This window comes from Astyanax mexicanus, chromosome 4, assembly GCF_023375975.1.
Source record: "Astyanax mexicanus isolate ESR-SI-001 chromosome 4, AstMex3_surface, whole genome shotgun sequence".
NCBI lineage: Eukaryota > Metazoa > Chordata > Actinopteri > Characiformes > Acestrorhamphidae > Astyanax > Astyanax mexicanus.
The window spans coordinates 36,879,750-36,896,141 of record NC_064411.1 but is presented as its reverse complement, the minus strand read 5'-3'; the positions used below and the strand labels follow the sequence as shown (position 1 = coordinate 36,896,141).

General features: G+C 36.9%; 1 protein-coding gene across 1 annotated transcript in view; it reads right to left on the bottom strand.

Annotated features, from left to right (window-relative positions):
* cdh6 (cadherin 6) overlaps positions 1-9,986 on the bottom strand; it is a 33,176-nt gene extending 23,190 nt beyond the window's left edge. Inside the window, exon 1 of the mRNA XM_007232097.4 lies at positions 9,872-9,986. The gene's annotated coding sequence lies outside the window, so the exon portion shown is untranslated. The remainder of the gene's footprint in view (positions 1-9,871) is intronic.
* Positions 9,987-16,392: the final 6,406 nt, after the last annotated feature.

The window sequence follows — 16,392 nt, the reverse complement described above, 5'->3', positions numbered from 1 at the left end:
CTCAAGCTCTGTAAAGCTTTTTCTTTTTACAATCAAGGTAACAATGCTTTCATTTTCAAAGGTCACTCTAAGTCATCTTGATTGCAATCACAACATCGTCTGACATTTTGATTCTGCTCCTTTGCTGGTATTAGAGTTTAAGCTCCACAACAGAGAGTGAGTGAGGGGGGAAAAACATGTATCAACAAATTAATCGATAATGACATTTATTGACATTAACAACCACAGAAATAGAATTGAAAACCCCAAAGCTCTACAGCTATAAATAAATAAAAGCCTTCGGCAGCATCTAGGAAATTCCTTGAATTAAAAAGTGACAGGCTGTTCAATGCATATAGAGAAAGGAAAGGTTAAAAGATACTGATTAAACTGATTGCCTCTTTGTTCACGTTTCCTCAGCTCATCCATAGTCTGCGGGCCTTAATGTTCTGTAGGAGAGCTGAACTTTTTGGCCCTGAGCTTGTCAGATTATTAGTCTGTACTTGTCTTGTTGCACAGACACGAAAAAAAAGTTTGTTCTTTCCACAAGGGTCTGCGGTGGACTTCCACATGACGTGCATGAACCATACAGATATTCTCAACACTCTGGTCCAATTCGCTTCTGTCTGCAGCTGGAGCACATGACCTTTCAGTTGCCACAATCTACTGCTGCAGCAATTCTCCAGCAAATGGGCACTGGGATAGAGCGCCATTCTCAGTGCGATTGCTTTGTTGTTGATAGAAAGTAAGTGGGCACTTGGTATGTATATACAAAGAAATAATAAAAAAATATCCAGCATCAGCTGGATATGAGGTGAAAACAGCTAATTTTAAGTATCAGATCAAAAGAGGCTTAATGTTTCATGATCAATACCAGTACTGGAAAAGATACTAATAATAAACACACTACCACCTTGTAATCAATGGCTATTCTCGGGTTTAACATAGTCCAGTAGTTTTACAAGGCATTTTGCATATCTGGGTGACATGACGCTCTTAAACTGGCAAGCTTCGCTATTGAATAATTTGTGTCTACTGATCTGCTCTCAGTTCAGATTGACTTGTGAAGCAAGAGAGAATAATCAATTGCAAGAACAAAGACAACAGGGGAGCAACCTGAGTTAATGCCATTAGTCTGTTATCAGTTTATACTAAATACAGAAGACAAGAGCATGGATGGAAATTTGTCTGAATTTAGAACCAAAGGTGATTTTTGACTCCAGCTGTGGGAGTCATTATTCATAAGCATTCTCAATGGCCTCTATTACCAATATTATCAGTGGTGATTTAATAAGGCATGGAAATTATACCATACCACCAGGGGTTGAAGAAATTAATACTGAGTGCACTGCAATTCCTGCAGCAATTTCAGATATGATTAATCCTATAGCCAAGCCTTTCCAGCAATCCTGATAGTGATCTGTAATTCTAAAAATGGTAAAAATGCTATAATGAGGGTAACTTAGATATACTTGTTGCTAGATTCCCTATGCAGGCATCTCACTTTGTAAAACTGCCTTACAATTTTAGCCATATAATTAAGCAATAACACAGAGTGGGAGTGCTATAATATAAGACATATGCATTAGTGCTAGTACTATACTAAAGATCAGTACACCATGTCAGTATCTCACCATGTGCATTATTGTTGTTATACCACTTTATATGATTTAATATGATTACATTTAAAGATAAAGAGGAAAACATCAGCAGACTTTACGGTTCAGTCATGACAGTTGAGAAACAGCTCATCATTCCCAATCACCACGGTTATAGGCAACAGCCAGAACATTATGTTATAGGTAATCCCATAACCCATGACAACACAGACACTGACTAAACTGTTAAAATGTAAAGTGAGACTGTTAAAATGTTAACTTACAATTACAAGGTGCTGGACTTTGTTTTACATCTACTACATTTGTTTCCTATTTATCACCTACTTTGTATTTAAACAATCTATTTTACCTCAAATGGTGCAGCAGATCATGTTCCTTCGAATTGGCTGATCTAATGTGCTCTACTGACCTACCTACCTAGCAACAGGATTGCTCTGTTTCAAAGTCCCAGTCTGTCATTAGTGTACTCGTGTACTGTTTTAGCATGCTTTCCGAATAATTTAGCTTTTATTAATTGTTACTTTTTAGTTGTGATTATTGCACTTACAAAAGAAAATACTGTAAATATAATTTATCTTGACTGTCAGCATTCTTCATCTAATGCTGTTACTGCTTTGTTATTTCTATTGTAAATACTGAGGTTACTGATAGGTCAGGTTGGTGAGTGGCAGTCCCAGAAAGTCTTTAAGCCAATCAATTGTTTATTTTCAGCTTTTTAATATAGTACTGTGCACTTAAATCAGGGTACCCAAAACCCAAGATTTACCTGCAGTTATGTAATTCACTGTGTGCTCTAGATTAGTTTGAAAGCACTTGTAATAGTATGGTAAACTGGTTTAAGTTTACAATACAATTTAAAGTTTTGGTTTCATTATTGCAGAAGTAAAACCAATCAAAACCAGGACTTTAAATCAGGACAATCTAGATTTAAAATGCACTTTAAACACGCTTTTTAGTGTTTAAAGGGATCAAGCAAGTAACTTTAAACAAAAAAAATGTTTGTATACTAAATAACAATTTATCCATGAAAAAGGACATTAATTTAGTACTAAAGAACCTTGAGAAAGGCTGTGGAGCAGCAGTGGGTCATTAATAATAAAACCTTAATATGAGAAAACAACTTATCCTGTGATATATTCTGAAAACCCTGTGGTAATGAATTTCGATCAACACTGCCCAGCTCTAAGTCTAAATTAGAAGTAGTCCATGGTTTGAGTAGATTAATGAAGTCCTGAATGGCCAGCAGAAGCAGCTGCTCTATTTCACCCCATAGCTGCACATGAGTAGAGATCATTCAGTGCCATTACACATTCAAGCTCTTCCTGCCATAAATCAAAACATCCATGAGGAGAAAGTCGCTTCTACAGGCCAGTGTCTTCAATCTTGAGGTGACAAGATCAAGGTGGCTCTCATGATAATCTGAATAGAAAGGGGTTTCCTTCGTGCTTTATGGCATGAAAATTCAGACTTTCTCAGAGCACAAGCGATAGAATCACACTGTGTTGCACACCAACAGAATAGCAGGAACAATATGGTACTTAATCAGTGGCCGACCTTCGACGGCAGGGTTGCAGCGATTACTATGCAAAACCAAGATCATTAGAGGTCACCTTCGCCATTTGCTTGGTGAATAAATCACTTTAACACTGACAGAGATCTTCTGACATAGCCTAACTGGTAGCAAGATGTCTCTACGATCAGTATTCCATCTGCACACGCTGCACAATTCACAAAGAGAGGCAGCAGGTCCTTATTTATTCTAATGCACAGGCCCTGAATGGCAGAAATATTCATTGTACATTTAGAATTCCGTTTTAAGTTTGTTTTTCATCATCGATGCCATATTTCCAACCCCTCCAAATTCTCCCTCCATCCCTGTGATCTGCCCTGTCATCTCAGTCACTGTCTGATGTGAGCAGTATGGAAAGTGTCCAAAGCCTTCAGACTCTGTGGCTATTTCTCTAATATAGGGGCGATGGGGATCAAAGGACTAAGGCTCATATTTGAAATGTATCTTGAATAGTAAGACCAGTGCATTGCCATCGCCATAATATTAATATTAATGAATATATAAATTAATATATTTATTAGGACAATACTGATTAACCATCTCCACTCCAAAAACCCATAAGCTTGTTTTAGTGTGCTGAAATAAATAAGAGACAATTCTGTTTATGAAACTCATTCAGTCGATACAGTATCGCCTTATGTAATCCAATTATTTAGAATCAGTGTCTTAGTACAATAATAAACAATGCCAGAAACAAAACAAATAAAAACAGCACCCTCTTTCACAAACAATCTGTTAAAAAAACAACAGATGGTACAATAATGGTACGCATCATTTTTTAAAAAAGAAATCTGGACACACACACCCATTGTTTCTGAATCTGGACAAATAACATTCAAAATACTAAAGACAATTCTCTGTGAAACTTGTAACTATGGCTCTATAAGCCAATATGGTATTTCTGCAGCCCTGTGCAAGGCCTGCAGCTTTAGTCCCAGGTCCCAGTTGTCACAGGGTTCTGCAGTTCCTCCACCAAACACTAGGTGGAAATACATTTGCAGGTTTGTTGTGATAAAGACTTTATTCTAGATCTTATATATTCACACTTTATAACTGATTCAGCTAAAATCCTGAACTCCACACATGCCTTAAACTAACAGCTTGTACCAGCAATAATGAGTGTGTAAAGCCAATGAGCACTTTTTACTTCCAAATTTTATCAACTTCTTCCTAATCTTTATGTAGTGCATTATGTAAGTTATCAGCTTCTACATAGTCAACAATATTGTCTGTTTAAAACAATTGCAATAACTTTAGTGCCACAAACCACTATTCACCATAGGGTATTCATACATTTAAAATAGGGTGCAAAATCCATAGTTTCATTACTACAGATTTTATAGCAAAAGGGCTATGATTATGTACTAAACTTTCTTGCATATAAAGCAACTGTTACTGTCTGTGTGCTTATTGTACTGTACTACTGCATTACTGTTTCAACAAAAAACTGTTGGCCAATAAAGACAATATTACCATACTTTAGTCTATTTTCATTAAAATCAGACTATTTACTACCTATAAGTATGAGACCAATAGCACTAATATGGGCCATATACATTTGCAAAAAAATCAACAAACAGCATAAAATGTATTAACTGTAAAAACTAGGGGTGTGACGAGACACTAATACCACGAGACGAGACACGATACTGGGTTCACGATAACGAGACGAGATTTAAAAATACAATTTTAAAGAAAACTTTTTTTTTTTCTTTGGACAAAATCATATACCGCAAACTTAACAGACTGGTTTCTCTCACACATTGATTCTATAAGGAATAGAAATAAGAATAAAAAATAAAAATACAACTTTTCTAGGTCTTATATAGTGCAAACAATAAGTACAAACCACAACCAGTCATATTAAGCCTATGGTTTGTGTTTTTTTCTCCTAAATCTCTTGTAATTTAACTATGTATAACCATAACCAGTCATATTAAGTCTATGGTTTGTGTGCCTTTTCTCCTAAATCTCTTGTAATTTAACTATGTATAACCATAACCAGTCATATTAAGATTATGCTTGAAGTGCAAACAGAGACAGAACATTTTTTTAATACAGTACAGAGCTAAGGGATTAGTACAACTGCCTATGAAACAGTCACGTGTAGGATTTACTTACAGTATTTATATATGGTTTGTGTCTTGTTGGTCACGCTGTTACCGTTTATTGTTTCCACTGGAGCCAAAATGCAGCCAGACATACAACTTAAAAGTAGCAGAAGCATCTTCTATATCAGGTGTATTTAATTATATTAAATAATTAAGTGCTATATCCTGTAAGGTTGTTTGAACTGAATTATGTAAAAATATAGAAGAAGAAGAAGAAATGCCTCTCTGGACAGATTTTGTTTTCATTTATCCCCTGTCTCTCTGTCGCGCTCGGCGTCACTAGTTTCCGCCCGTTCTCGTTTTTCCACCCGATCTCGGGCTCCCTATCTCCTTATAAAGGCGGGTTTTCACGGCCGCGGTACCGCGACCCTGACAACACAGGCTCGATCCCGCGTGAGGAGCGGTGTGTTTGCACTTATTTTTTTCCTTGCCGCGTCCGCACAGATCTGATTGATTGAAGAGAGCGTTTGGTGATCTTACCCCGCACGTGATTGGTCTGTGAGTTTACTGCGCCGCACAATTAAATCCTTCTCAGTAGTTTATCGGTTTGGGTCCGCATTGGACAACGTTTGGGTCCGGAACCGCGGTCCGCCCATTTTCCTCTTCTGCTGAGAGCTGCTCTCACACTCGCTGCTACTGGGTTGCCAGATCCCTCTTAAAAAGTCCACATTAAACTTTTTTTTCTCTCGCGAGACAGGTTTAAGCTTGACGAGAAATATCGTCATATTTAATCTCGCGAGATCTCGTGGCACGATATCTCGTCACACCCCTAGTAAAAACAGAACCTATGCTGAAGTACAATGAAGCCCCTGCCAGTTAGATGTTCACATACTTGGATTCAACATTACAGTTATTTTAATAATTAAACATAATTTGTAAGCAATTTCAAGTCTATTAACAATAAATTATAAGCTGACACTATATAAATAAATACAAGTATGTTATAGACAATGCATTTGCTACTAAAGCGATGTAATGTAAGCTAAATAAATGCACAGTAGCTAGTTTATAAACATATTTGACAGTTCAGTAAGTTAGATAAATTTGGCTAAGCAATAATAATAATAATAATAATAATAATAATAATAATAATAATAATAATTAAAAACACATTGTTGATACTTGCTTCCTATTTAACAAAACACCTAATTTTGTCTCATTTTCGTCTTGTTTTTTCCAGCAGAATAATGACACCCCCCACCCACCAACAGAATAAAGTTGTTTCTGTTCACAAATAACTACTCATTCTGAATTTTTATTAGATTCTGCTAAAATGCCTGTGTCTATGGTTATAAATCTGCTAATGTGTTTCACCTAGCGATTGGTTGAGGAACTGTCCTGGAAATACAGGACTAAAGCTTTAGGCCTCACCAAACTCCTAGAAGCAGCAGTTTCTTTGAAATAGCTGGCTGTGTTTTTGTCAGTTGAGCTGTTGTTATCTCAAAGTGCTCTTCTTTGACATTGCGATAGCCATGAACAATTCCATTAGTGACATAATGGCTCTCCACACAGCTTCATAAATCACTCTAGGGTGAAATTAATTACAGGCGTCTGCTAATCAATGTTATCCAGCTCAATCTCCAGCAGCAAACGCAGCTGACTACGGGCCATTGTCATGTCAGGTGACAGTGGGCACTGATCTAATTAGCATACAAAAGTACAGACAGCATTTGCATACAAACATCCTTTCAACTTGAAAGACTGAACTGTTCAGACAACAACAAAAAAATGAATAAATCTTTAATTTACAAACACAAGGGATATAATGCTTCTTAGGAAATTGAGAAAAGCAAAGCTGGGGTTTTAATGCTACGATTCAGTGCCACCACTACTGGTCACTGTGAGTACATCACTCTTAGAAAAGTAAAAGGCAGTATTGTCAAATTTCATTAAAATAGTAAATCAAAACATTACACAAAATGTCAAGTCAATTCAACATTCCAAAGTGAGCAGTGGAAAAGATAAAGAACAGCAGCCTGCTTTCATTAGGCTGCCGTTTAAAATGTCAAAGTTCATTACGGCCCAACCTCGAGTTTCCAAACACAAAACACAAGGCTTTCTCTCTTACGGGGGTATCTGCTTATTAACTGTTTCTATATTGAGCTCATTAAGGATGCGTAATAATATTGGAAATATAATATTGACAGATTGTTTAAAATGGGTTTAAAGACATAAAAATATAAAACTTTTGTTGATGTATAACTCCAAGAGCTGATTGTTTGGTTACTCCAAAACATTGTTTTAATCCATGTGTAACCCTAGGGCATGAAGATATGGCAAAAAAATTATAAAACTATATCCTTCTCAATTTCAGTTGACACAATTCAGAATACCTTTACAAGCAGCCACAGAAAAACTGTAAGGAACGCAAACCTTGTGAAGGTATTTTAAAAAATATTATCATTACTGAAACATTTTCTATTGCCCTATATATTATTTTGCGTTACTGTCCAGCTATATATTTTGTGTTTAAAAAATGTTATAACAAGGTTATAAAATGTTTACGTATTAGTAGACCTGTTACAATAATAAGAAAACACCCCATTAAAAAAAATAAGTAAGCCAACTTGGAAACAAAACAGTAGTTTTATGTACATTTCAATGTCTGAACTTTCCTGCTAATTAATAAAATGTCATTTCTTCTTAAAAGGTTGTGAACACATTATTGTGCTACTACATTATTATTAAATTAGTGGCATAATATGGCTTTAAATGACAATAATAATGTTTATCGCCCAAACCAAAACAGCTACTAAGGCATCAACATTCCTAATAACGTATCATTATAAATCATACATAACACTTATATTCTGTCGAAAAGTGTATAGTTATTCCGCCCGCTACAGTGTATTTTTGTGAACAGATTGAGAAGTATTAGTTGATTTTCAGGCCCCAGTGATGGGCCTTAAGCCAAGAAATGCTTTAGAATATGATCTGAAGTGTTCGTTTAAGAGACATCCAGGGGAAATATTGTTAAGTACCCAGGCCTTTAAATTAACTAAAGTATGCATCAAAGGCCACATCACACAACTGATAATAATGGCCAAATTAGTTTAAATTTAAACCCAACATCTCTTGTTCATAGCTAAAATATCACTCTAATCAGCTAGTAAAAACCCCTGCCTTTCTTTTCTGGGTGAACCCCAGAAACAAACTTCAGAAATAGCTAGCTACCTAGCTAAGTTAATGATCTGCATCATTTATTTATTTCTTTAGCTATCTAAAAGTAGGACCATGCGCATTCCAAGCCTTCAAACAAGCCTCACAGGTTGCACACATGTACAGACACAGCCAGGCTCTCTTCTCTTTCTCGGGTTTCAATCAGCCCTTTTGTCTGAAGACTAGGACTCTATCTACATAGCGTAAGCATTTATTATTACCTTATAAAATAAGATATGATAATACAGTAGGCATATACCAAAAAAAGCCAGCAGCAGGGCCAGCCCTGGAGCAATAATATCATCATCTAGCCAGCATGATAACCTAGCTACACAACACCCAGTGAAGATAAAGCAATTCCTGCATTAATAAAAGAGGACGATTAGCTAGAGATGTGCTGACTCTCTTAGAAACTCACTTCATTTTTATTCTCTTTTTTCTCTCTCTCTATTCCCTCGTCTGGGGGTCCGTTGCCTCTATCACTCCGCAGTCAGCACTAAACTTTGAGGGCGTTAATAGCTTGCTAATATTAGGGTGCATAATTAAGCTAGTGGCACAAAAATGGCTAAAATGCACAAAACTCATAGGATAACTGTAATTATCACAAAAAGCAGTAACGTTAAACCTGCTAACGTTAACTAACCAGCTAGCTAGCTAATTAGTTAAGCTAAGTTAATGTCGAATTCTCCACACTTTGCACACATATTAAATGTATAGTTACTACAAGCAAGAACTTCTAAATAAGTAATTAACCTTAACCAGTCTTAAATGAAAAAAAAAAAACAACAACAATAAGAATACAAATTATTCCTTTTTTGTATTAAATACAAGAAAGATATGCCGTGTTTTATAATTTTTTTCCCTCTGGTAAAGTGACAGTTTCCTCAGGAAAACATTTAAACTGACCGTTAACGCAAGCTAACCTGTTAGTTAATGTCAAATTCGCCACACTTTACACACCCAAATTTACAATACAAACGACCAGTCTTAAATGATCAAACAACCATAGAGTAAAAAAGTATCCTATTTTGTATCAAACACACGAAAGATATGCCATATATCTTATACTTTAAATTTAATGTTACGTTACACTACAAGCGAAAACTTCTGAATAAGTAAACTTAACCCGCCTCAAATTATAAAAAAGCAGTAAAATACACTTTACTCATCTTTTGTATTAAATACAATAAATATGTGCCGTATTTCGTCTTTTTCCTGTCTGGTAAAGTGACAGTTTACCTCAGAATAACGTTTAAACCGAGCATTTAGCTAACCTGATGCTCCTCAGAATGGCTGGCTAATAAAGTGATATTAGCCGCCTCAGGTATTTATTTCGCTAAATTAGTTCCGTTTTTAAAGTTAAAACAAAGAAACTAAAAAGAAGAAAGCGAATAAAAAAGCCAAAACTGAAATAAAGCGAAACGCAGACTTACCTCAGCGTCGCGCGGCCGACTGTTACTCCGTGCTGTGGATGCGAATCCGCTGGATGCGCGAGAGAAACTGTTTGGGAGAGGCAGCGGCTCGAGCTCTCCTAGCGACTTGTCAACGACTCGTTCGTGTGAATCGATTCTCTTTTCATGATTCACAAGCCCCAACTGAATCGCGAGGCTTTTTTATTCAACAATAGCAGTTAGTAGGATATAATAAAGAGCTGTAATACAACTAGAATTAGAATTCTTATGAAAAGCGGTATACATTGATTAACCTCATTAGATTAACTCAAATAAACTGAATTAAATATAGGATTCATCATGTTTCTTTTATATTGTATTACAACAAAATCCTACAACTTATACATGCCCTAAGATATATTATATTATAAAGACATTCTGATTTTTTTTACATTTTCTACATTATCACCACAATAATTCATTTTAATATAATTTTGACTAGTCATATTTTACCATTAATTTACATGGGATTTCACTCTCTCTTATCTATAAATACATTTGCACAAAAAACACTTCAGTCACAGACATCTATAACAACTTTTCACTTGTAAACAATTCCAGATAACTTCTCTGAAAACCTGATTACAAAAAATATGTATTTATTGTAATACTATTATTGATAGCTGCAACTTTTTTTTAGAGTCTTAACTAAAGTCAGAATTATATAATATGTATCTGAAAACCTACAATTTATAGTAGTAAAGTATTATACTTGATTAATTTGAGTTTTTAACAATAAACACTAATTAAGGACTTTTATTGTGTCATTCTAGGCTTAAATGACTTACCATAAACTTAGACTCATATAAAGTTTCAGTTCTCAGGTCTTTTAATACAAAGATTAAAAAGAAGTTCACATAAAAGAAAGTCTAATCATCATAAATAATGTACTAACAATCTTCCACTCTGAATCGAAGCAGAGTTCAAACTCACTCGCAGATTCAGAGAGTATAGACGTAAAAAAAAAACAGTAGAATTTGCACTGATTAAATAGGGTCAAACATGTGAAGTGATGAAAGTAAAGATAAAAGATGAAAGCTAAGCGCTATCTCGCGTACAGCACGTAAAAACCGCCAGTTCAGAGAGAGAATCGATTCACTGAACTGATTCAAAATCTCCCCCTCCCGTCTCCTCCCCTCCCCCCTCCTCCTTCTCCTCAACGCTGAGCATCACCGGCTCGCGCAGTCCAATGCGAACTCAGCCGCTGATTGGCTGAGCCGCTGAAGAGGCTGAAATGTCATGGAGGCCAAACGTGAAAGTAGTTTGGAAGAGAATCTCTTGAAGGTTGCTTGGGCTTTGAGGAGATTTAGAGGTATTTTTATTTGATTAGTCGTATGATATAATTGATTAACATTGGATTCCACTCGCTCTTATCTATAATTACATTTGTACTAGAAAAAACTTCAGTTACAGATTAATTTTCACTAGTAAACATTAAAATTCCACATATTTCCTCTGAAATCCTGACTTGTACAAAGTCCAGGTCAACATATCTGTAAATAAATCTTATTAATCACAATAATATTATTGATATCTAAACCTAGAGTTTAACTGAAGTCAGAATTAGAGTGTAGGTATCTGGGAATACATGCCCATTGCAACAAGGCAAGCAAACCAGTCAATTTGCCACGTGCCCTAAATTGATCTGGAGTCCCTAGACAACGACTGTTTATAAATTGAATGCAATGACAAACAGTGTGAGCCCCTCTTTAAATTCTGTGATGGTCAATGCAGAAAAGTACAAGGACACTGTTTTCAGAATACCCCTCGAGGGGGCAAAATTTGAAACTTCAGCAATAACGGAATTGAGTAATCTGTCAGAAACCAGAAAAGAAAGAAAAGGAAGGAAGAGGAAGAAAAGGTGCTCATTTACATTGAATAAGTTAGGCCTACGTGTCTTGTTTATTGGTGTAATGATGTAATTGGATTTCACTCTCTCTTATCTATAATTACATTTGTACTAGAAAACACTTCAGTTACAGATATCTATAATTACTTTTCACTAGTAAACACTGTAATTCCAGATATCTCCTCTGAAATCCTGACTACCACAAAGTCCAGGTCCACATATCCATAAATGTATTGCATTTATCAAAATAAAATGATATATTATAATATATTATATGTTATTATAAGTAAAAAAGGTTTTACTAAAGTCACAATTACACTGTAGGTATCTGAAAATACAGTAATTATACATAATAATTTCTGTAAATGGCCAAACGTGAAAGTAGCTTGGAGCAGAATCTCTTGAAGGGTATGTGAGGAAAAGCCGAGAGGAGATTTTGAGGTATTTTTATTTTTTCATTCATTTCGTGCCCTCTACTTTCACCTATGTGTGCTGTGGGAGGTCACAGGAGGTGTGCTCCTATGTTTCATCAGCTCTTTAATAGCATTAATAAAATCAGCATTCTGCCTAGCTAACTAGCTTAGCTTAAGTTTCAGTCGAAGCGTCTCTTTTTTATCTCTCTGCCTGAGAAAATCCATAGTCCTCCAGTCCAAGCTGAGCAGAGAATATGATGAAATATTCAATCCATATTCTCAACCCTTCGGCTCGAGGGGTGAGAGGCAAAACTGAGCCCAAAACAGTGGCCGAGCGCTCAGGCCGGAAAATTCATGCGGCGGGCGCCTCCACTTCATGCAGGGTGAGATGTTCGGCTGCCCACTTCGTCACTCTCTCCACCTGTGAAATTGTGTGATGGAGGGAGAGGAAAGAGAGAGAGAGAGAGAGAGAGAGAGAGATGAAAAAAACAGAAATCCCTATCTAATCTAGTTTCCTGCCTGCCTCCAGAGCTGGAGATTCATAGTCATGCAGAGCGCAGCGGGCCATGCTGGAGGTGCCGGAGCCCTCCGCCATGAAGGATGTCAGCGGCTCAGAGGGACAGGGCACCGCAGGTTAACGGAGCACCTGTGCATCGCCACACTCCGTCAGAAAAGGGTGGGGGTGGGGGTGGATGGGGGGAGAGAGTCTCAGACAGTCCATATGTTTCAAGTCTCAGGGAGTAAGAGAGCTGATCTAAGGTTCACTGGGATTCAGCTGCATGCATTAAGGATATGACAGATGTATGGGGAGGGATAGTGTGGGGTGTGCATGTGAGGGATTTGCGCTACATGTAAGGAGATACAGCGCCTGGGGGTCAAACGTTTCAGTCAGTAAAACCAGTCTGGCCACAGATAACGGAGAAGAATGATTCAGTATAAGTAGGCTCTGAAGGGTGGCATTCGTAAGGCTACGTTAGGCTTATGACAACCGACATAAACCTATATAAAACATTCATAGAGGCTTATGCTGAATTCAATTTGGACTCCCAGTAGGAAGTTTCAGTTGGAAAGCCCCCATAAGTCGGATTTACTGTTCGGGAGAGTCAGGAGAGTCTCACCAACCCAACAAGTACACAAGTACACAATCCAACATGGCTGGCACACATCAGCAAAAGTAAACACACTAGTATTATACAGTTTATTAGCACTTCTATCTATTTGTGTCTTGTTAAATTTGTCATACACACAGTACTGTCCAACTACAACCAGTGGACATGTTTCTAAAGTCTTTAAATGTCCAATACATTCTGTAATACATTGTTGTTACTAACAACGCTAACCTGGCACAATATGCTAAAAATGATAATCTAGGACATAAAAAGTGAGGGCATATTTTTTGTTGGATTCACCATACAAACTACACATTCTTTATTAACTATTGTTTGGAAACTTAACCAAATTGTAAGGTAAATTAGCACACAATATTTTCCCAATAAGTCTTGATTGTCACAAAAGGCTGAATCTGTCAGTTTTAACAATATTTCACCTCACTAAATATTAGGAAACCTGGCAAATGATTGTTGAAATAAGCCTTAGTATAAAGGTCTGTAGGCCTATATGTCAGTTGTCATGAAAGACTTTATGTAAGTGTCTTGTAATCTTATGAGTGCCGCCCTTCAGTAAAAACGCCCCAGCGATATGTTAGATATAGGGTTATGTAATACTGTATATTATAAAACACATAAATATGTAATGTGCTTAATCCCATAAAGGTAATTACTACTGTATAATATGATTCCAAACCTTTTCAATTGTCCAACAAGGACAACTTACACAAAATTAGGCATGTGTTGCTGATGTTATGGCTGACCGTCCTGAAATACTGATGTGCTATAAACTGTCATTATTACCCAACAAACCAAATGTAAGCTGTCTACAGCCTAATGCTGCATTTATGACAACTGCGCTATAAGGGTGCCACCCTGCTGTCTCAAATGTTCTCGGAATAGCAACTCTGAGAAGTGCTTTCGAGACTCTGACTTTTGAGAAACTCTGACTCCACACTTTGAGAAACTCTGACTTTCCAAGTGGGAATTACGAACTGGAGAGACGCTGAAATTGGTTTTTCCCACTTTGAGGTTGGAAACTTTTCAATTGCCACACATGTATGCATTAAATACACTCATCGTGTAAATGTTTGCACCCAGAAGGAATCAGCCAATTGGAATGAAACCTGATGGGTAGTTGTGACAGGCTCTCATGGGGTGACTCCAGATCACCTTTGATCTTTATTACAGGAACTTCGATAACCCAGAGTTACATTAGTAGAGGTCCTGTAACCAGTGGATCTACCTTTTCTGAACACACCTTTCAGTGCAGGGTTCCCACAGGACAATGCTTATAGACAGAAATACTGCTGTCATCTAAAAGGCTTGCCTTAAAGTCACTACTAGATACTATGCCATGGCCAGCTGCATCGCCAGACTAATCCCCTATTGAAAATGTGTGGAATTCTATTGGACGTGCTATCACAACCACAAAATATGCAGGAAATGTGTGAGAATATTCATGTTGCATGGGATAGATTGTCATAGGACAACATTAGGAACCTCTACAACTATATGGCAAGACATCAAACTTACTGAATACAGTGTACTCCATTAACTCAAATATAGACAGTCACCAAGTTAGATTTTTTCTATGTGAACTTAAAATCTTATACAAGTACAAATAAAGCTTGGGACATTAGCTTGTCTTCCTTATTACCTATTGTCCTGTATATGATGTTTGCCAAGTTTATTGTACTGAGTACTGATGAGCTCATTGTCAATTTATTGCCCTCGCTCTGTGTGTTTGCTGCTGTAGTGTTAAATCTAGCACCTTGTTGTGGGGGGCCTGTTTTTCAGCACATGGCTGTGACGAGAAGAAACAACAATACAGTTTGGCCTGACCATGTAATTCAAGGCTATTTCCAGTCAGAAATTGGTTGCTTTCCTGTCCAGTTCCCAAAAAAACACTGAAACCACACTATGCACTTAACATCCTGGGTGAAAAGCCCTAAAGCCTTAGGTCTGACTCCCCATTGAGCTCCAGTTCGTTTTCAACAAAAGAACGTCATGCTGATTTCCCTACATTCCTCACGAGTAGTGAAATTCCTCTCTGTCTGAAGGTGCTTTCCCCAGTGGGGAGTGTCATAAAGGCACCTGTAGGTCTGACTTAAGGATCTTAGGTTGCCTTAGTAAGCTTCTAAGAATCTAATAGACAATCACTGATACTTTGTCAAAAAACAGAACATTCATCCTCCAGGAAATGGCTGAAAAATAGTTCAATAGGTGGATAAAATGGCCGATTGCAAAGCTGTTTGGAAATAAAATAAATGTTAACAGAAACACATTCAGAATTGGCAGTAGGGGTGGAGTGTAGAGGTGGACGGATCAATCCAAACATTGATAATATTGTATTGATCAATACTTGTGTTAAAAGATCGATATTCAATAATTTTTCTCTCGCACACGCACTGACTGCTGCGCATGCAGATTCTTTAAAGTCTACTCTCTGTCTGTAAGAGTAGTGCTGCACTGTGTCGCACTAAAAGAAAGAAAATTCCTTTTTTTGTTGTTTTTCATCAGAACAATTCTATTTAAAAAAAGAAAGAAAGAAAGAAAGAAAGAACTAGAAAAGACAGAAAGTCTAGTGGGGGAAAATGTTTATTTTATATTGGATTGTGGTTTCTCCTTTTCTATCTCAAAAAATATTTATTTTGCTAATGTTAAGGCAAGCTTTGTTTTGTTACTGTTCCATTGTTTCTATACGAAAATGTTGATTGTGATAATAAAGTATGTTGTTTGGCAAAATGTTATCCTAGGTCTTTTGGATCCTTTGGATACTGGCCCTGCATTTACTTGGTATCAGATTGATACCAAAATTCCTGGTATCGCCCACCTCTAGTGGAGTGTCAATAGTGCCTCCAGTACCATCCCACACATTTGTCTGCGATGCTGCTGGCCATGGCGTAGCATCTTTGTCTTCAAGTCTTTAAGGATCTTGAAAAACAGTTGTACGAGCATTGTCCTGTTGGAACAATGGATAGTGTGGTACTGTAATCTCAAAAAACATGGTTTCTAGACACAGATGCTTTTCTTTTTTTTAAAAGAAACTTTATTGATTAATTCCAAATTTACATCATATACACACTATAGAATTACGCATACATCTACATCATTACATGAACAAGACTTGTG